This window comes from Papio anubis, chromosome 10 (genome assembly GCF_008728515.1).
Source record: "Papio anubis isolate 15944 chromosome 10, Panubis1.0, whole genome shotgun sequence".
Lineage (NCBI taxonomy): Eukaryota > Metazoa > Chordata > Mammalia > Primates > Cercopithecidae > Papio > Papio anubis.
This window is the reverse complement of record NC_044985.1, coordinates 41,315,328-41,336,902: the sequence shown is the minus strand read 5'-3', so window position 1 is coordinate 41,336,902 and position 21,575 is coordinate 41,315,328. Positions and strand designations below refer to the sequence as shown.

Genomic DNA, 21,575 nt, shown 5'->3' with positions numbered 1-21,575 from the left:
TATTTTGAAACTGGTTATTTTCAGATGCAGTTTTGGAGTAGTTTCCTTTTGAATAAACTTTCATGTTTCTCTTTTAGGGGAAATGCTTTCAGGCAATGGCCAAGACCCACTTTGTTGTACTTTTCTTGGCAGTACTTGCATCTCTTGCCATAAATAAGGTTAAGAGGAGAGGAGATTGGATAGAGGCAGGAATAGGGAGGCTGCTGAGCCCTATGGGACCTGTTACTCCAATGTAGTTTGAAGTTTTAGAGCATGTTCCTAGGAGAGCAATGACATGTTTTTGGGGGAAGGGGCTTGGATACATAAATATCATCCTGACGCTGTTTAGTTCCTGCTCTAGCTTAGTCTTGACCTGTAAATGTGGCTACCAAATGATTAATGTTATCTTCAATTTGAGATCTGTAGTGTCCTCTAAATGGACAACTGCAGGCGTGGATCATTACAAAGCTCAAACAGATTATGTCAACATGTATATGAAGAGTTTATTTTAATAAATAATAGAACAAGAGAATTTTCAAGTATAATTCGTAAACAGAACAAAACAAAGGAAAAATTCTAAGCATAAGGAGTGTACTATGTATTATACCTTATCATTAAACAATTTTAAATTATTTAAAAACATTTTGTGGGTACATCATAGATATATATATGTATGGGGTACATGACATGTTTTGATACAGGCATGCAGTGTGAAATAAGCACGTCATGGAAAATAGGGTATCCATCCCCTCAAACATTTTATCCTTTGACTTACAAACAATCCAATTACATGCTTTATTTTAAAATATGCAATTAAGTTATTACTGACTATAGCCACCCTATTGTGCTATCAAGTAGTAGGTCCTATTCATTTTTTCTCTATTTTTGTACCATTAACTGTCCCCACCTCCATGCCAACCCCCTGCTACCCTTCCCAGCCTCTGATAACAGTTCTTCTACTCTCTCTGACCATGAGTCTAATTTTCTTGATTTTAAGATCCCACAAATAAGTGAGAACAGGTGATGCTTATCGTTCTGTTCCTGGCTTATTTCAGTTAACATAATGATCTCCACTTCCATCCATGTTGTTGCAAATGACTGGATCTCATTCTTTTTATGGCTGAATAGTTCTCCATTGTGTATATGTACCACATTTTCATTATGCATTCATCTGTTGATGGACACTCAGGTTGCTTCCAAATCTTGGCTATTGTAAACAGTGCTGCAACAAACATGGAAGTGCAGATCTCTTCCATATACTGATTTTCTTTCTTTTGGGTTATATCCATCAGTGGGATTGCTGGATCATATGGTAGCTCAAGTTTTAATTTTCTGAGGAACCTCCAAAGGGTTCTTCTTAGTGGTTGTACTAATTTACAATCCTGCCAACAGTGTACAAGTGTTCCCTTTTCTCCACATCCTTGCCAGCATTCATTATTGCCTGTCTTTGGAATGTAAGCCATTTTAACTGGGGCGAGATGATATCTTTGTAGTTTTTATTTGCATTTCTTTGATGATCAGTGATGTTGAGCACCTTTTCATGTGCTGTTTGCCATTTGTATGTCATCTTTTGAGAAATGGCTACTCAAATCTTTTGCCCTTTTTTAAAATGGGATTACTGGATTTTTTTCCCTACAGAGTTGTTTTAGCTCCTTATATATTCTGGATATTAATTCCTCATGAGGGAGGTAGTTTGCAAATATTTTCTCCCATTCTGTGGATTGTCTTTTCACTTTGTTGATTGTATCCTTTACTGTGCAGAAGCTTTTTAAGTTGATATGATCCCATTTGTGCATGTTTCCTTTGGGTGTCTGTGCTTGTGGGATATTACTCAGGAAATTTTTGCACAAACCAATGTCCTGGAGATTTTCCCCAATATTTTCTTGTAGTAGTTTCATAGTTTGAGGTCTTTAATCCATTTTGATTTGATTTTTTTTGTAAGAGATAGGGGTCTAGTTACATTCTTCTGCATATGGACATCCAGTTTTCCCAGGACCATTTATTGAAGAGACTATCCTTTCCCCAGTGTATGTTCTTGGCACCTGTGTCAAAGATGAGTTCACTATAGGTGGGTGGATTTGTTTCCGGGTTCTCTATTCTGTTCCATTGGTCTATGTGTCTGTTTTTATGTCAGTATCATGCTGTTTTGGTTGCTGTAGCTCTCTAGTATAATTTGAAGTCAGATAATGTGATTCTTCGAGTTTTGTCCTTTTTCCTTAGGATAGCTTTGGCTATGCTGGGCCTCTTGTGGTTCCATATATATTTTACGATTTTTTTTTTTTCTATTTCTGTGAAGAATGTCATTAGTTACACCTTATCATTTGTATCTGTGAGGTTTCTTCTTGGTTTTCCATTGCTTTGGTCTTCTAGGTCATACATTTTTCACAGTCAATAGTCAAAATCTCAAGATTTATCCTTACATTGTTTAAGAAATTGGGGTAGTATGTTTAAGAAATTGCGGTATGTTCATAAATGATACAGAAATGACTCTTTTGCTAATGGGACCTAGGAATACCCAAACACTATCTTCTGAGTCTCATCTTCATTTAAGAGGTGACATCTAGAAAAAGGAGGTGAAACAAGGCAAAGTAACTTTTTCTTATTACCTGGAGCTTTTGCACCCAGTAGCATGGCAAACTTGAATACACTCTTCTTTTCAACAACTAAAGAGCCCAAGCATAAAGGCAGGGGAGCTGTGATAAACCCGAACCCTGGATCCTAACTCCAGGAAACCACTGAAAGGCTATTCAGTCCTGGCAAAATGAAGCCATAGAGGTTGTGGAGAAAGGGACCTCTATTTACAATACCTCACATTAGTTCAGCTCTCATGGAAACTCGAGCAGGAGTTCCAGGCAATAATTTCAGGGGCAGCTGTTAAGTGAAGGAAAAAGTAGAAAGTCTAGAAAGAGGTGGCGGGATCTCTTCTACCAAGGAAGCAGGTTGTACCTTTCCCACACTTGCTGTGGAAAAGATGGGAGACATGGCCATGACCATGAGCCCCGTGTTTTTCTTGTTATTTGAAAGTTGGATCCCTAAAGCATGTGGGCCACTTGGTTCCCTGAAACCCGAACAATACAAATCACTACTCCTCCTACTTAGGGATCCAGTAGAAAGTAAAAGGATGGAGGAGGTGAGTGGGAGTATGAAACAGACAAGGAAGACCTTATTTCCATAGAAGCCAGCACTTGGCTACTTCTCAGGGCCTACCGTTGCCTCATCCTGTGCCCCTTGAATTCACTACTCTGATTGGCCAGCCAGGCTAACACGGACCTACTCTGTCCTGATTCTTCACTTTTTTCCCTCTGGAATAACTTCTCCTTTCTGTTGTTCTCTTCTGTCTTTTAGAGAGTAGGCATGCAAAGATACTGTTTCTTTGGAGCTGTTTTAAATTAATCTCAAGAATTCATGGGTGAATCACTCAGTATGACTCAAGAGCTTGGCTTATTATTATTTTTTTAAAACAATTTAAATTTGCCAATGACTTAAACATCCCAAATTAGATCAATCCACTTTTTCATTAAACTTTTCACTTCAAGAAAATCATTAGGATGCTCCCATTTTGAAAGTGAAACACACATTTTCTCCCAATCTATTTTGTCTTTCTTATCTCATGGTTAGTAAAAAGACAGGGATGGATGCTACATCTCTGTATGTTGATTAAGCACCTTATACCTTTTTTTGTGCAACTCCATAATTGACTGAAATAAAGACTCTATGATCAAAAACAGGACTGGAAAAAAATCTAATTCTTCAGGATGTGGATGTGTTCAAATAGCTAGAAGACCAGATTTTGAATGTTCTCAACATAAAGAAATGATAAATGTTTGAGGTGGTGGATATGCTAATTCTCCTGATGTGATCATTGGACATTGTATACATGTATCAAAACATCACATTGTATCCCATAAATATATACAATTATGTGTCAATTAAAAATAATAATTAAAAACAACAAATATTTAGTTTTTTTAAATGCATACATATCCAAGCGATGTTAATTCAGAAACTGGTAATCCAGATTAATTCAGCTTTAAAAAAAAAGATTGTTTTACAACACAGCCAAAATATATTTAACAGTATTAACTAATCACGTCTCACAACTTTATCTGATGACATTTTCCTGGCCTACTCCCCTGGAAGTGTATTTTTTTTTCTCTATCATCCCCATTTTCATTCTCCAAGAGTAAAAATTCTACTCTGTGGACATTTGCCTGCTCTGATAGTCATGGTGAGATTGCATTCTCACTTAAATTCTACTTGCAATCTGTCATTTGTATTTCCAGAAAATAGACATTACACAAAACTTGACAGGTTGAATACAGAATAATTATATAATTAGCAGAAGATTCCTTATAGAATAATAAATGTGTAACTGAATGAAACTCTTTTTGAAAATATTTATTTCCTGCAGCTACTCTTTAGCTATGTTATATTAAAAGGCATTCCCTTTTGTAGAGAGAAGAAAGTTGACTTCATTAAAACAACTGGACTCCTTTAGAAGTATAGAGAGTTATTGTGCCACATCAAGATGATGTTCCCCAGAATGGCTTGTACTCAACTATGTTTTGGATATTGCCATTACCATGAAGGTTTTTTTTTTTTTTTTTGCCATATTTCCTTATTATCCTTTTAATATTTATAAGATTTGTAGTGATGGCCCCTTTAATATTTCTGACATAGGGAATTTGAATTTTCTCTCCTTTTACCGTGATGAGTCTAGCTGGAGGTTTATCAATTTTATTGATTTCTTGCAAATAAATAGCTTTTGGTTTTATTTATTTTCTCTATTTGTTTTCAGTTATTTTCTTCTCTTTATTATTTTCTTCATCTACTTTCTTTAGGTTTAATTTATTGCTTTTTATTCCAAGTTCTTTAGCGGGTACATTATACCAAGTGTTGGCAACATTTTCTCAAAGGGTCAAAGTTTATCCTGTTTTAGGCTTGTGAAACGAATAGTCACTGTTGCATCCACTTAACCCTGCCTTTGTAGTATGAAAGCAGCCATGGACAATACATAAACAGATAGGTGTTGCTGCATTTCAATAAAACCTTATTTATAGTCAGTGGGCCACAGTTTGCTGACCCATATTAAATTATTAATTTAAGACCTCTCTTCTTTTCTAATATAAGTATTTAACTTCTAAGTTTCCTTCTCAGCAACTGCTTCAGCTCATCCAGAAATTGTGATATTGTGTTTTTATTCATACTGAATTAAAAATACTTCCTAGTTTCCTTTGTAATTTTTTGGAGCCGCCTGTGTGTTATTTGGATGTCTGTTATTTAACTGCCAAATATTTTAGTACTTTTCAGAGTTTTTTTTCGTATAGAATTCTACTTTAAATCCATTTGGGATGAAATAAGGTAATCTGTATGATTTCATTTATTTTGAATTCATTTGTATTTGTTTTATAGCCTGGCATATGTCTGACCTTGTGAATACTCCATATGTACTTGAAAATGCTATGTATTCCCTTTGGATGAGTGGAGTGTTCTGTAAGTGTCATTTAGGTCAAGTTGCTAGACAGTGTTATTGAAGTCTTTTCTATCTTTACTAATTCTGTCTTCTTGTTTCACCAGCTATTGAGAAAGGATTGTTGACATCTCTAATTTACTTGTGGATTTATGTATTTCCTTTTTTTTGTTTTTTTCTAATTGTTGCTTCCTATATTTGAAAATTTTGTTTTTAGGTACATACACAATTAGAATTATTATGTCCTCTTGATTCATACTTATGATTGGGAAAACTCCTACTTTATCCTTGGTAATATTTGTTTTTATGACATGCTTATCTTTATTACTGGCAATATGCTTTGCCTTGAGGTCCACTCTGTTGATATTAATATAACCATCCCATCTTTCTTATGGTTAATATTTATATATCTACTTTTTTAAACTATTGATATAGTTACTCTGTTATTCCAGTTTTCTTGTACTGAATGTCTACGTTATAAATTTTCCATTCTCTTATGCTTAACTCATATATATCTTTATATTTAAATTGTGTTTCTTATATAGAGAGCATATGTTTGGGTCCTGCTTTTTTTGATCCTGTCTTGCATACTTGTCTTTTAACTGGTGCATTTACAACATATACACTTAATGTATTTACCAATATGGTTGTATGTAATAAATCTGTCATCTTTTTTTTTATATATCCTCTTTCATTTCCTCCTTTTGCCTTCATTTGGTTAAATTGACTAAATATTAGCTTTATATATTATTTTCACTATTAGTTTCTAAGCTATGCCTCTTTATTTTTGGTGATTGTTCCAAAATTTGTAATACCTTTGATTACCATAGTTTATTTAAGAACCTTACCATCATATGCCTCCATTTCCCTCTCTTTGTCTTTTGTGCTATTAATCTCATATGTTTTACTTCTAAATATTTTATAAACCTTGAAACTTAGAGTTATTATTTTGGCTTTAAGTATTTAGTTACCTTTAAAGAAGTTTTAAAAATGAATGTATTATTTTACATTTACCCACCTATTTATCACTTTTAGTACTCTTCATTACTTGGTATAAATCCAAGTTTATATCTGTTGTCATTTTCTTTCAGCCTGAAGATCTTCCTTCAATTTTTGTAGTTCAGTTCTGATAGCAACACATTCTAATTCATTTTTGTTTGGGGAAAGTTTGATTTTGCTTTACTTTTCCTCCCAAGTTTTATTTTTAAACTTCAAATATACACCAGAATTAAAAGAATTTTAGTTATCACCCATATACTGACCAATTGTATTATACCATCATTATTTTATCATATTTGCCTTATCACATATGTATCCATTTATCTATCCTTCTGTCCATTAATATATGTTATTTTCTGTTGTAACTCCAAGTAAATTACAGATAGCAGTATACTTCATTTGAAATACTTCAGCATGCCTATTATTACACAGAGTTCAACACTTTTCTCTTTGGATAAAATATTTATATATAATGACATTCACAAGTCTTTTGTGTGTACTCATGAAATTTTGAGAAATACATTCACCTAATCTTTTTTAAGGTATTAAAGATAAGCGTCATCACAGTGAGCTCCCTCATGTCTACCTAGTCGTATCTCAATGCAGTACACCCAAAGGCATCTGCTGTTCTTTATTCTACCATAGATTAGTTTTGGCTCTTGGGTGTATTGTTTTGTAGATGCCAGTTAGATGAGGTTTATTGATAGTGTTGTTCTCATCATCTGTATTTCTTACTGAGATAAGTGTGCAGCTATACTCATGTATTTGTTTCTCCCTTTAGTTTCATTAGTTTCTATTTTATATATTTTGAAACACTTAGGCACGTACACATTTACAATTTCCATGCCTTCCTGATGCAATGACTATTTCATTAATAAAAGATGTCCCTCTTTATCTCAGTAATACTGTTTGTCTTGAAATCTTCTCTAATAGTAATATAACCATGCCAGTTTTCTTATGTTTAGTATTTGCGTGTATTTTTTCCCTTTCCTTTACTTTCTATCAGCTTCTTTATAACAAAAGTGCAGCCTTTGTACACAGCATATAGTTAGTTCTTAACTTTTACCTTTTAACACTTGGACAGTAATTAAGGTGTTTAGTTCATTAACAATTAGTATAGTAATTTGTAGCCTATTTATTTTTCTTTTTATCATTCTGCTGTTCCTCTTTTTTTGCCCTCTGTTTGACTAGTAATTTTTTGAGTATTTCATTTTACTTTGACTTTCTTAACTCTGTCTTCTAATTATTATTTATAAGTGGTTGCTCTATGTTTAACTGTATTCTTTCTTAATGTTCCTTTTGAATCAATACTGTGTCATTTCATTCATTACTCTTCATATCTGACACTTCAATCTTCTTACTTCATGCTTCTCTCTTTACCCTGACACCTCCAGGTTTAGTGTAAAGACCTTATGATAGTATGATTAAATTTACCAATAGTATAATTATATTTATATCAACCAATAATAGTGAGGAGATACTTAAGAAAAAACCCTACTCACAAGTGACAGAGCACTCAATAGAACCTGATTTAGATATGATGCAGATTTTAGAACTATTAGGCAAGAAATTTAAAATAACTATGATTAAAAGCTGTAGTGGAAAAGGTGGAAAATATGCCTGAACAGATGTAGCATTTCATTAGAAGGGTAGAGAGTGTAAGAAAATGTCAAAAGGAAAGGCTAAATATGAAAAACAAATGAAGAATGCCTTTGGTGTGCTCATCAATTGACCTGAGACAGCCAAAGAAAGAATCATAAATTTGAAAATGGATCACTAGAAATTACCTTATAATAGTGTACTTATACTTGTTTAAAGCCATTACACTAAAGAGGGAAATGTCCAAAGGTAATAAAGAGGGAGGAGCAAAAAGACTCAATAGAGCATCCAAGAGGTATAGGGTAATATCAAGTAATATATTAACATATGTGTAAATGGAATGCTAGAAGGAAAAAAAGGGAGAATGGGACAAAAGAAATAGTTGAAGAGATGTTGGTTAATAATTTCCAGATATAATGAAAGACATCAAACCACCAAGCACAGAAGCTTGGAGAGCCCAATCCAGACAAATTGCTCTACTTCCAAACCTTACATCAATAGACAACATCCATCACATTCTAACTGATGACATTCAAAGATGAACAGAAAATCTTGAAGGCAGCTTGCATTAAAAAATACCTCTTACATAAAGAGGAGCAAAGTTAAGAATTGCAGCAGACTTCTTAGCAGAAACTGCAAAACACAAACCAATGAAGTGATTTTATTTTTTAAATTTTTAGTATTTTTACAAGAACAGCCATAATGCAATAAAGTGACACCTTTAAATGCAGTGAGTAAAAAATTGCCAACCCAATATTCCATACTACATGAAGTTTTTTTTTTTTTTTTTTTTTTTTTTTTTTTTTTTACTGAAAGAGAAATATACATTTTCCAATAAATAAGAACTTATGTAATCCCAGCACTTTAGGAGACCAAGGTGGAAGGATTACTTGTGCCTAGGAGTTTGAGACCAACCTAGGCAACATAGCAAGACCCTGTCTTTACAAAAAATGAAAAACATTAGTCACGTATGGTTGTAGACACCTGTAGTCCCAGATACTGGGGAGGCTGAGGTGGGAGGGATTGCTTAAGCTCTGGAGGTCAAGGCTGCAGTGAGCTATGATCATGTCACTGCACTCCAACCTGGCTGACAAAGTGAAATCCTGTCTCAAAACAAACAGACAAAACCCACAGAAACTCAGAAGCATGCATCTCGCCTGGTTACTTTTTTGTGTATTTTTTTTTCATGTGATTGTTACTTGTAGAGATAGGGTGTCACTACAGTGCTCAGGCTGGTCTTAAACTCCTGGCCTCAAGTGATCCTCCTGCCTTCGCCTCCTAAAGTATTATAGGTATGAACCACTGTGCCCAGCTGCAAGGACATCTCTCAAAAATATTTTTAAAATGGTAAAAATAATAAGCTAATAATGTAAATAAAATGGAATAAAAACATTCAATTAATCCAAAAGCATGAAGATAAAATATCCAAGGGATCAAAAACAATGAAGAGAAAACAATGAACAATATGGTAGATTTCAATTCAGTTATACCAATAGTTGCATTAAATGTAAATGGTTTAAGTATATTGATGAGAAGACTGAGATTGTCAGACTGGGTAAAAAAGCAAGATCTATATGCTATCATAAGAAATCCACTTTAATATATGAAATGCACTTTAAATATAAAGAGACAAATAGATTGAAAGTAAAACTATGGAAAAAATTATACAAACACTAATTATAAGAAAGCTGGGGTGGCTATATTAATAACAAACAAAATAGACATCAAAAGATAAGATGCTGCCAGGGATATTCCATAGTGATAGAGATATCACTTCACTGACAAGATATCATAATGTTGTGTATGCTTCTAGCCAAAGAGCTTCAAAATGCATGAAACAACAACAGATAGAACTGAAAGGGAAATAGACACATCTTTAATTATATTTTGAGTCTTCAAACTCCTCTCTCATATCTAATAGAATAAGTAAACCAAACTTTAGTAAGGATATACAAAATCTAAAAAATAATTTTAACTAACTTGATCTAATTGACATTTATGTAACATTCCAACTAACAGCAGAATACACATATTTTAAAGTGCATGTAGAATATTAGCCAAGATAGACCATATTGTGGGGGCATAGAACAAACCTAATAAATTTTTTAAAAATTAAAGTATGCAGAATATGTTCTCTGAATATAATGGAAACAAACTAGAAATCAACAACAGGAACTTATTAAGTAACAAACTTCTAAATACTCATAGGTCAAAGTGGTTCACCTTAGCTAGATTTACAAAGAAAATAGAGGGAATACACAAATTACTGATGTTATAAATGAAAGAAGGACATTGCTCTCCACCCTACAGACATAAAACTAAAAATAAAAGAATATTGCATTTTATTCACAATTAAAATATTTAGGTAAAATGAGCAAATTCCTTGAAAGATATAAACTTCCAAAGACTAATCAAGAAATAATAGATAACCTGAATAGTCCTAAAGAGATTAAAGATGTTCATTATGCAGCAAAGCTTGAAAACTTCCAACAAAAAAGTCTCTAATCTCACATGACTTCACTGGTGAATTATATCAAAATTTTTAGGAAGAAATAATGTCTATTCTACATAAACTTCCAGAATGTGCAAGTGGAGGGAACATCTTTCAGTTCATTTTATGGAACCAGTATACACTGAAAGCTAAACTAGGTAAAGACATCACAATGAAAGAAAACTACAGACCAGTATCTCTCATAGAGATGCAAAAATCCTCAACAAAATGTTATCAAATTGAACAAAAATATAACAACAGGATAATATATTATTTTCTTGTGGAGTTTGTCCTAGGAATGCAAGGCTAGTTCAATATTCAAAAATCTGATATTTCCATTTACCATTTCAGCAGACTAAAGAGAAACCATATGACAATATCAGCAGATGCATTTAAAACAAGATGACAACACTCAACTATAAAACACAGTTGAAATAATTTAAAGTAAACCTAAATGAATGAAATCCTATACAGTTGGCCCTCCATATCTGTGGGTTTCACATCTGCAGATTCAATCAACTGCAGATTGAAAATATTTGGGGAAAAAAACCAACAAAAATTAACAATACAGCAATAAAAATAATGCAAGTAAAAACCCAATACAGTATTAAAACTATTTATGTAGCATTAGGTATTACAAGTAATCTAGAGATTATTTAAAGTAGAGAGGTGTTAAGATGGCTGACTAAGGACATTAGACACTCACCCTCCCTAGAAAGAAGAACCAAAATTGCAAAGAGATAATCACATCTTGAATAGAACATCTAGGAGAGATCACTGGAGATCAACAGAGAAGTCAGGAAACAACCGAGACAAGGAAGAAAAAGGAAGTGAGCAGCCAGTGGTTGAGATTGACTGGGAGCCCAGAGGGGCTTCCTATTGCAGGGAATGGGTAAGTGAGAGACCCTTAGCAGTCCACATTCCCACTAGACTGTTGCCATGGGAGAGCTCCTCTACCTGTATGAACCCTTAGACTAACATGGACAATGATCTAGAGACTCTGCGGGGACATTACACTAGACAGGGAACTTGTACTGGGTCACACACCTCCCTGAGACCTAAGCAGCTGTAAAACAGCATAATTGTGAGAGTTCTGCTGTCAGTTGGATTCATCCTGCCCTGGTAACCATAGGCCCTATAGTTCTACATTCTGGAAGCCTCCACTGACATTCCCCAGTGTCTAGCTAGAGGGCTACAGTGGCACAGTGCTGGCTGGACCCAAAGGTGTTGTGTGGTCCTTAGTACTCTAGTCCACATGGAGTACTACTCTCTGGGGAAGGAACTGTGCAGCACACCAAGGAGGTGGCTCCTGGGACAAAGGAAACCGGAGTGTATACTTTCCAGAGCCTGAAAGTTCCCTGTCTGGGGCAGTGAGAAGTAACCCTGTCCCCAGCAGTGGCATGGACTCTGTTATTGGGCTTGCAATCAGAGAGTGGGACCCGTTCCAACTCCACACACTTCTGCAGCAGTTGCTGCCACCGGGACCTGAGGTGGGTGAGCCTGAGCGCTGATGGTCTGGGAGTAGCAACCCTGTTCCCGCTGGCAGTGTAGCTCTTGTGCTCAGGCTAGCACATAGAAAAGTGGGATCCTGTCCCTCACTCATACCACTGCACCACAGCTGCCCTTGTGCTGCCAGAGGCTGGAGTGGGCTGCCTGTCTGGAGCTGCCTATCTGGGGCTGTGAGTGGTGACTGAGCCCCCACTCTCAATGTAGCCTCTGTTTTGGGGCCCATGCAAGGAGGGCAGGATCCCTCCCACTAACCCCCAAAACATTGCAGTCACTCCTGCAGCCAGGAGCTGAAGTAAGTGCTACCTAGAACCTAAGAGCTCCGTGTTTGGGATTGTGGTCACCAACTCTGCCCACACCAGGAGCACAGCCTCTGCACTCTAGTGTGTGGCCTGAATACAGGCTCCCCACACATTTCTCTGGCCACTGCTATTGCCAGAGACAAAGTGTGCACTTCTCAGACCCCGAGAGCTAACCACAGGGGACTGCTAAAAGCAGCTCCATGTATCCCAAAAGCGTGAATGCTGTGCTCTAGAATGAGTCCTGGAGTCGTGTTCTCCACACCCTTCACCACAGATTACCTCACCTTGTCTACTACAGCCCATGCCCTGCATATCACCAGGGGACCAAGGTCAGACCTGTCCACCCTGGCACTGCATCCACAGAGCCCAAGCATTCTGCCTGAGAACCTGGGGATCACCCTGCCCATTTCACCACCTCTGGCGTGTGTGCACTTCCCTCAGGAAGTTGAAAAGCTGGCCCACCCAGCTTGCTGTCAACACCCCTGACAAAATACACCCACACATGCCACCTAGGAGCCTGGGGACTGGCCTACCCAGCCCATCACAGATACTGCCAACACCAGCACACACTGCTCAGGATCCAGAAAGTTGTCCCACAACTGCTATTGCCCTTGCCCACAACAAGCCTATTGCCCAGGGGCCCAAGAACCCACCCACCCACCTGCTAGCATCCCAAGCAGCTACCGGAGGCCCAGGAATGGACCCATCTGGACCCACTAACATCACAGTAAACATATGCCACCCTGGAGTCTAACAACAGGCACGCTCAGCCCACTGCTGCCACCACTCGTGCCTAAAGACTGGCCCACCTGGAATTCCTGTCATCAGCACAACTTCACCACAGCCTCCACTCATAACCATACTGTAACTCACTGAGGAAATAATAGATACCACTGATGCTATTTACCACAAAAAAGTCATACAGAGACTACACTACTGCATGCACCCAAAATCAAAGAGGAAGGGTCCTACCCAACCAATGCCATAGATACATCTTTAGGAAAAAGTCCTCTCCTACAAAAGGAAATTTGAAAAATTGGAAGAAGTAACTGTTAAATCAGATGTGCAGATATCAATGTAAGAACACAAGAAACATTAAAAAGCAAGGACATATGACACCTTCGAGGGAACATAATAATTATCTAGCAATATATCCCAATCTAAAAGGAATTCTACAGATCCCAGATAAGAAATCAAATTGTTGAGTTTAAAGAATCTCAGTGAGATACAACAGAACTTTGAAAAATATTGCGAAGAAATCAGTAAAACAATTCAGGATATGAATGAGAAATTTACCAAAGATATAATAATAAATCCTGGAACTGAGGAATTTACTGAATGAAGTACAACATACATTTGAAAGCTTCAACAAAAGGCTAGATCAAGCAGAAAAAATAATCTCAGAACTTGAATACAGGTCTTTCAAAAAAGTCTGGTCAGAAAGAAACAAATATAAAATAATAAAAAAGAATGAATGAAATCTTCATAATATATGGGACACAATAAAGGGACCAGATATACAAATTATTAGTATCCCAGAAGGCAAAGAGACACCAAAAGGGTTTAAAAACCTATCCAGTGAAGTAATAGATGAAAACTTTCCCAGCTCTAGCAAGAGATTTAGACATTCAAATACAGGGCCCAATGATCCCCAAACAGATACAATTCAAAAACGTCTTCTTCATGGTACATTATAATCAAGCTGTCTAAAGTCAAAGAGAAAAGAGAATTCTAGAAACAGCAAAAGTATGTCATAACCTATAAAGGAACTCCCATCTTTTTAAAGGCTGAATTCTCAACAAAAACCTTATAGGCCATAAGAGAATGGAATGATATATTTAAAATGCTGAAAGAAGAAAAGTGATACACAAGAAAACTATATCCAGTGAGAATATCCTTCATAAATGAAGGAGAAATAACGTGTTTCTTAGACAAGCAAATGCTGAGGGAATTGATTGCCACTATAAGAAATGCTCAAGGGAGTCCTAAACCTGGAAGCAAAAAGACAACCATCATGAAAAAGATTACCATCATGAAAACACATGAAAGTATAAAACTCACTGACATGACAAACACACACATATTTGGAAGAGAAATAACTCAAATAGGACCACTACAGAACCACTAAACCACAAGGACAAATATTAAGAGAAAAAGAAAGGAACAAATAATTTATAAACAACTAGAAAACAATTAACGATATGACAGGAACAAAACCTCACATATCAATAATGACCTTGAATAGAAATGGATTAAATTCTCTACTTGAAACATATAGACTGGCTGAATAGATACAAAAAATTATCCAACTATACACTGCCTACAAGAAATGCACTTTACCGGTAAAGACACATACACTGAAAGTAAAGGGATGAAAAAAGATATTTCACACAAATAGAAACCAAAAGTGAACAGGAGTCGTTATGCTTGTATCAGATAATAGAGACCTTAAATCAAGAACAGTAAAAAGGAAGACAAAGAATGTTGTTATATAGCAAGCAGAGATAACAATTCTAAGTACGTATGTACCTCGATTCATGAAGCAGATATTACTAGTTCTAGAGAAAGAATGAGACTGCAATGCAATAATAGTGAAAGACTTCAACATCCCACTTTCAGCATTAGACAGTTTATCTAGACAGAAAATGAACAAAGCAACATTGGATTTAAACTGGACCTTAGGCCAAATGGACCTAACAAACATATACAGAGCATTCTATCCAACAACTGCAGAATATTCATCCTCTGCATCAACATATGGAACATTCTTCAGGAGAGATCATGTGTTAGGTTGCAAAACAAGCCTCAACAAATTTTATAAAATTAAAATTATATCAAATATCTTCTCAGATCACAGTGGAATAAAACTAGAAATCAATACCAAGAGGAAATTTGGAAACTATACAAATTCACGGGAATTAAACAACATGCCCCTAAACAACCATTGAGTCAAGGAAGAAATAAAGATGGAAATTTTAAAAAAAGTTTTGAAACCAATGAAAATGGAAACACAGCATATCAAAACCTGTGGGATATAGCAAAAGCAGTGCTAATAGAGAAGTTAGCACTATATACCCACACTAAATAGCAATAAATGCCCACACTAAAAAAACCACACCTGATTTCAAATAACTTAATAAGGCACCTCAATGAACCTCAAAAGCAAACCATACCCCAGATTACCAGAAGAAAAGAAATAATAAAGATCACAGCAGAACTAAATGAACTAAATAACAACAACAAAAAAAAATTCAAAGAATCAATGAGATGAAAAATTGGCTCTTTGAAAAGATAAACAAAAGTGATAAACTGTTAACTAGACTAAAAAAAAAAGAGAGAAGACACAAATAAAATCAGAAGTGAAAAAGGAGATACTATAATTGATACCACAAAAATACAAAAGACCATCAGAGACTGTTATGAACAACTATAAAGTAACAAATTGAAAAACATAGAGGAAACGGATAAATTCCTGGAAACATACAGCCTACCAAGATTGAATCAGAAAGAAATAGAAAACCTGAACAGACCAATAACTAGTAGTGAGACTGAGTCGTAATGACAAGTCTTCTAGCGAGAAAAAGCTCAGGACTAGATGTATTCACTGTGGAATTCTACCAAACATATAAAGAAGGTCTAATACCAATTATCCTAAAACTATTAGAAAAAATTGAAGAGCAGGAAATTCTCCTAAACTCATTTTTTAAGGCCAGCAATACCCTGATAGTCCTAGACAATGACACAACCAAAAAAGAAATCTACACGCCAATATCTCTGATGGACAAAGATGCAAAAATCCTTCACAAAATACTAACAAACTGAATCTAACAGCACATCAAAAAGATAACATATAATGATCAGGTGGGATTTATGTCAAGGATGCAAGTATGGTTCAACATACACAAATTGATAAATGTTATACTTCACATCAACAGAATGAAGAACAAAGATCATATGATTATTTCAATAGATGCAGAAAAAGTGATAAAATTTAGCAACTCATTTTGATAAAAAAACTCTCAATAATCTAGGCATAGAAGGCATATACCTCAAAATAATAAAAGTAATATGTGACAAACCGACAGCTAATATCATACTAAATGGGGAAAAATTGAAAGCCTTTCCTCTAAGAACTGGAACAAGACAAGAATGCTGACTCTCACCACTCCTTTTCAACATAGCACTGGAAGACCCAGCCAGAGCAGTCAGACCAGAGAAAGAAGTAAAAGGCATTTAAATTGGAAATGAGGAAATAAAATCATCCCTCTTTGCAGGGGACATGATCTTATATTTAGAAAAATCAAAAGCCTCCACCAAAAAAACTCGTAGAACTGTTCAATTCAGTAAAGGTGCAAGATACAAAACTGACATTAAAAAATATGTAGCATTTATATACTTCAGTAATGAATTAGCTAAGCAAAAATCAGAAAGGCAATCTCATTTAAAATAGCTACAAAAATACATACACAAACTTAACTAAGAATGTGAAACATCTATACAAGAAAAACCAGAAAACAATGATGAAAGAAATTGAAAAGGACACGAACAAATGAAAAGACATTTCATGCTCATAGATCTGAAGAGTTAGTATTGTTAAAATGACCGTACTACCTAAAGGTATCTATAGATTCAATGCAATTTCTATCAAAATACTAATATCATTTTTCACAGAAAAAAAATCCTAAAATTCATATGGAATCAAAAAAGAGCCCAGATAACCAAAACAATTCTAAGCAAAAAGAGCAAAGCTGGAGACATTATCCTGACTGACTTCAAAACATATTGGAAGGCTATAGTGACCAAATGTCATTTTTCACAGAAATATAAAAAAAGAATCCTAAAATTCATATGGAACCAAAAAAGAGCCCAGATAACCAAAACAATTCTAAGCAAAAAAGAGCAAAGCTGGAGACATCATCCTAACTGACTTCAAAACATATTGGAAGGCTATAGTGACCAAGCAGCATGGTATTGGTATAAAAATAGATGCATAGACCAATGAAACAGAATAGAGAACTCAGAAATAAATCCAAGTATTTACAGCCAACTGATCTTCAAAAAAGCTGCCGTGAATACACATTGGGGGAAAAGACACCCTTTTTAATGAATGATGCTGGGAAAAGTGGATAATTATATGCAGAAGAATGAAACTGGACCCCTAGTCCTCACTACATACAAAATCAACTCAAGATGGATTACAGATTTAAGTGTAAAACCAGAAACTATAAAACTACTAGAAGAAAACACAGGGGAAACACTTTATGACATTGGTCTTGGCAAGGATTTTATGGCTAAGACTGTGAAAGAACAAGCAACAAAAAGAAAAATAGACAAATGGGACTATATTAAACTGAAAAAAGCTTCTGTATAGCAAAAGAAGCAATCAACAGAGTGAAGAGACAACCTGTTGAATGAAAGAAAATATTAGTAATTTCTTATTTGACAGGAGACTAATATCCAGAATATAAAATGAACCCAAACTCAACAGTAAAAACAAACAAACAAACAAATAATCCTATTAAAAACGGGGAAAGATTATGAATAGACATTTCTCAAAAGAAGACGTACAAATGGCCAACAGGTATATGAAAAAAATACTCAACATCACTAATCATCAGAGAAATGCAAATCAAAACCACCATGAAATATCATCTCATCCCAGTTAGAATGGCTATTAGTAAAAAGACAAAAAACAACAGATATTGGTGAAGTATCTAGAGAAAAGTGAACTCTTATACACTGTGGGTGGGAATGTAAACAAGTACAATCACTATGGAAAACAGCATGGAGTTTCCTTAAAAAACTAAAATTAGAACTACTCTTCAATCCAGCAATCCCACTACTGGGTATTTATCCAAAGGAAATGAATCACTATATCAAAGGGATACCTGCACTCACATGTTTATCACAGCACTACTCAAAACCTACATTGTGGAATCAGCCTAAGTGTCCATCAGTGGATGAATGGATAAAGAAAATGTGATATACATACATGATGGAATATGTTCAGCCATAAAACAGAATGTAACCATGTTATTTGCAACAACATGATGGAACTGGAGGTCATTTTGTCAAGTGAAATAAGCCAGGTACGGAAAGACAAATACCATATGTTCTCATTCATATATGTGAGCTAAAAGACTTGCTCTCCTGAACATAGAGAATAGAATGACAGATACCAAAAGCTGGGAAGGAGGGAAAGTGGGAGGGGGTGCTGAAGAGGGGTTTGTTAATGGGTGCAAACATATAATTATTTAGAAGAAATAAGTTCTAATGTTTGATAGCAGATTAGGCGTACTGTACTTTCCAACAATATATTGTATATTTCAAAGTAACTAGAAGAGGGGACTTGAAATGTTACCAACACGTAGAAATGATAAATCTCAAGGTAGTAGATACCCCGACTTGACTATTATACATTCTCTGTGTGTAACCAACGCTGATATGTGCCTTATAAGACATTATGTATCAATAAATATTTAAATAAAAGTAAAATGAAGTATAGGGGAGGATGTCCATAGGTTATAAGCAAATGTTATGCCATTTTATATAAGAGACTTGAGCATCCATGGATTTCAATATCCTCAGGAGACATGGAACAAATTCCCTGCGGATATTGAGGGCGCATTGTACTATATTCACAGAATCAATTGCTCAGTGTTGTCAATTTATTAATTTTCTCTAAATTGGTCTATAGATTGCAAAGTTTCAGTCAAAATCTCAGCAGGAGTTTATGTAGAATTCACCAAGGTGATTCTAAAATTTATAGGGAAAGGCAAAGGAATGAGAATACCCAAGTCAATTTTGTAAAATAAGAACAAAGTTGGAATCCTCATAGTACCTATTTCAAGATTCATTACAATAATTAAGACCGTGTGGTATTGACAAAAGGAGAGGCACATTGATCAACAGAATAGAATAGAGAAACCAGAAATAGACCTACATACATATATATGTCAATTGATTTTTTTGACAAAATTATAAAGGCAATTTAATGGAGAAAGAACAGCCTTTTCAACAGATTACACTGGATACATTCATAAGCAAAAATAAATAAATAAATAAATAAATAAATCAAAATCCCTTGCATGTTTACAAGTATTAACTAAAATGGACCTAAGAATAAAATCTAAAACTATGAAAACTTCTAAAAGAAAACATAGAAAACATTTTGATCTTAGGTTAGGCAACATTTCTTAGATGAGGGTACTAAAAGCATGATCTGTAAAAGAAAAATACTGAATAAATTAGACTTCATCAAAATTACAAACTTCTGTTCCTTGAAAGATGCCGTTAAGAGAATGAGAAGACAAGATGCAGGCCAGGAGATAATGTTTGCAAAGCACATATCTTATAAAGCACTTGTCTCCAAAAATATAAAGAATACTCAGAACTCGATAATAAGGAAACAACTCAGTAAGAAGTGGATGAAATATGTAAGTAACTGGAACTCTCATACATTACTGGTGGAAATGTAAAATGATACAAGCTCTTTGGAAAACACTTTGGCAATTCTATGTAAAGTTAAATGTACACCTTCTATACAAAATAGTAATCCCACTCCTAGATATTTAGCAAAGAGAAATAAAACTTACTTTACATAAAAACAGTGTATTAATGCTTATTACAGATTTATTTCTATTCCAGAAAAATGGGAAAAATCCAAATGTCCTTTAACTGATGAATGGATAAACAAACGGTTGTATATGCATTCAAAAAAGCTACTGATGTATGCAACATGGTGAATAAATCTCAAATGCCTTAAACCAAATGCAAAAAGCCAGACTCAGAAGACTGCCTTTGTTTGACATTCTGAAGAAGGCAAAAGTATAGGAACAGAAAATATCAGTGCTTGCCAGCAGTTGGGACAGAGAGAGAAATTGTCTGAAAAGTAGTATAAGTTTGGCAGGAGGGATTGTGGAATTGTAGTTGTCAAAACTCATACAACTACATTAAAATAGTTACTGTAATAATTGCTATATGTAAATTACAGTTCAATAAACCCGGCTCTCCTCCCCAAATTGGAGAGCCTATAGATAAACTAAGAAGTCATACAGATCAGGAAGTCAACAGATTATGTTTCAAATTGGTTAATCAGATATATTTTTAGAATTAATGTCCTAACATAATGTCCTAAATAATAACAACAATAGTTAAAAGTGGGTACCTCTGGGAAGTGAGAGTGGGGAGATGTGGGTCACTAGATGGATGCTTTTCTTTTAAATTCTTCCTATACTATTTTTTTTTTTGCCATGTGCACTTATAACATTAATTAAATAGAAATATTTTAAAATTATAAATAATTAAAATTTACCCATGTTTTATAACTTCTTTGAAAGTAAGGAATTTCTGTACATATTAAAATGTTTTTTGTCTGTATAATCTTCATTCTGCAAAATGGTATTAAGTAGATAGAAATGAAATCAAGTTAGGATAAATTAGGTTATGTTTAATTTGTTAACATGGAATAGTGATTTCTTCTCTTAGCAAAGGAAATTGCAGTCAGGGACATTGTCCATACACAGATAAAGCTCATTGTAAATGCAACATTTGCTCACCTGTTCTTTTAGGTGAAAGCACTTGGTTAGACTTAAAAGGTCATTTATCACCTACAGGAGAACACTTATGGGCTACTTGGGCTCCTTTTCTCTCTTTACTATAGAATTAAGCTTGCTTATGGAGAATTTTGCTTGCATCTGCAGTTTCTACAGAGGCTCATTAATGTGTTAACAAACCTACTTTGCTGAGTCAGATTAGAGGTACCCCTTGTTGAGTACAGTGCCATGCACATAGTGGGCAGTCAGCATTTTCTTGATTATCTTCTTCAGTCAGGGAAAGTCACTGTGTCTGTTGTAACCCTCTCTCAACAATTAAAAGGTAAGAGGAAAAGTTATGGAAAGATCATCAAACTAGGCTACTCTTATTTATGTCCCAGAGATCAGGTAAGTTTCCATGTAGAGTAGGAGTCATTTTATGATGACGATGTATTTGAATTTCCAGGGACAGCCCTGCTTTCAAGTATGCTCGCCTGTTTCAGACCACAAATTCCAATTTTTGGACTTGAAAACAGATTTGCTTTAGCTATGGTGTATAGTATGGCAGTCGAACCTGTGGGTGTTTACCCAGATCCCACCATCAGGATTATGTTAGAGGCCTTTGCTGAAAAACTGACTGAAGCTGTCTCTATGATATGTTTAGCTACTCCCTGTGAACTAAATACTTTGACGGA

The 21,575-nt window shown here is 35.1% G+C and overlaps 1 protein-coding gene across 2 annotated transcripts in view; it reads left to right on the top strand.

Annotated features, from left to right (window-relative positions):
- Window positions 1-21,575, top strand: part of ACVR1C (activin A receptor type 1C) — a 92,129-nt gene that overhangs the window by 4,346 nt on the left and 66,208 nt on the right. Inside the window, exon 1 of one of the 2 annotated variants that reach the window (XM_017946544.3) lies at window positions 11,083-12,028. The exons of the other annotated variant lie outside the window; for it this stretch is intronic. The gene's annotated coding sequence lies outside the window, so the exon portion shown is untranslated. Of the gene's footprint in view, window positions 1-11,082; window positions 12,029-21,575 lie in introns of those variants that run through there. 2 annotated transcript variants of the gene reach the window in all.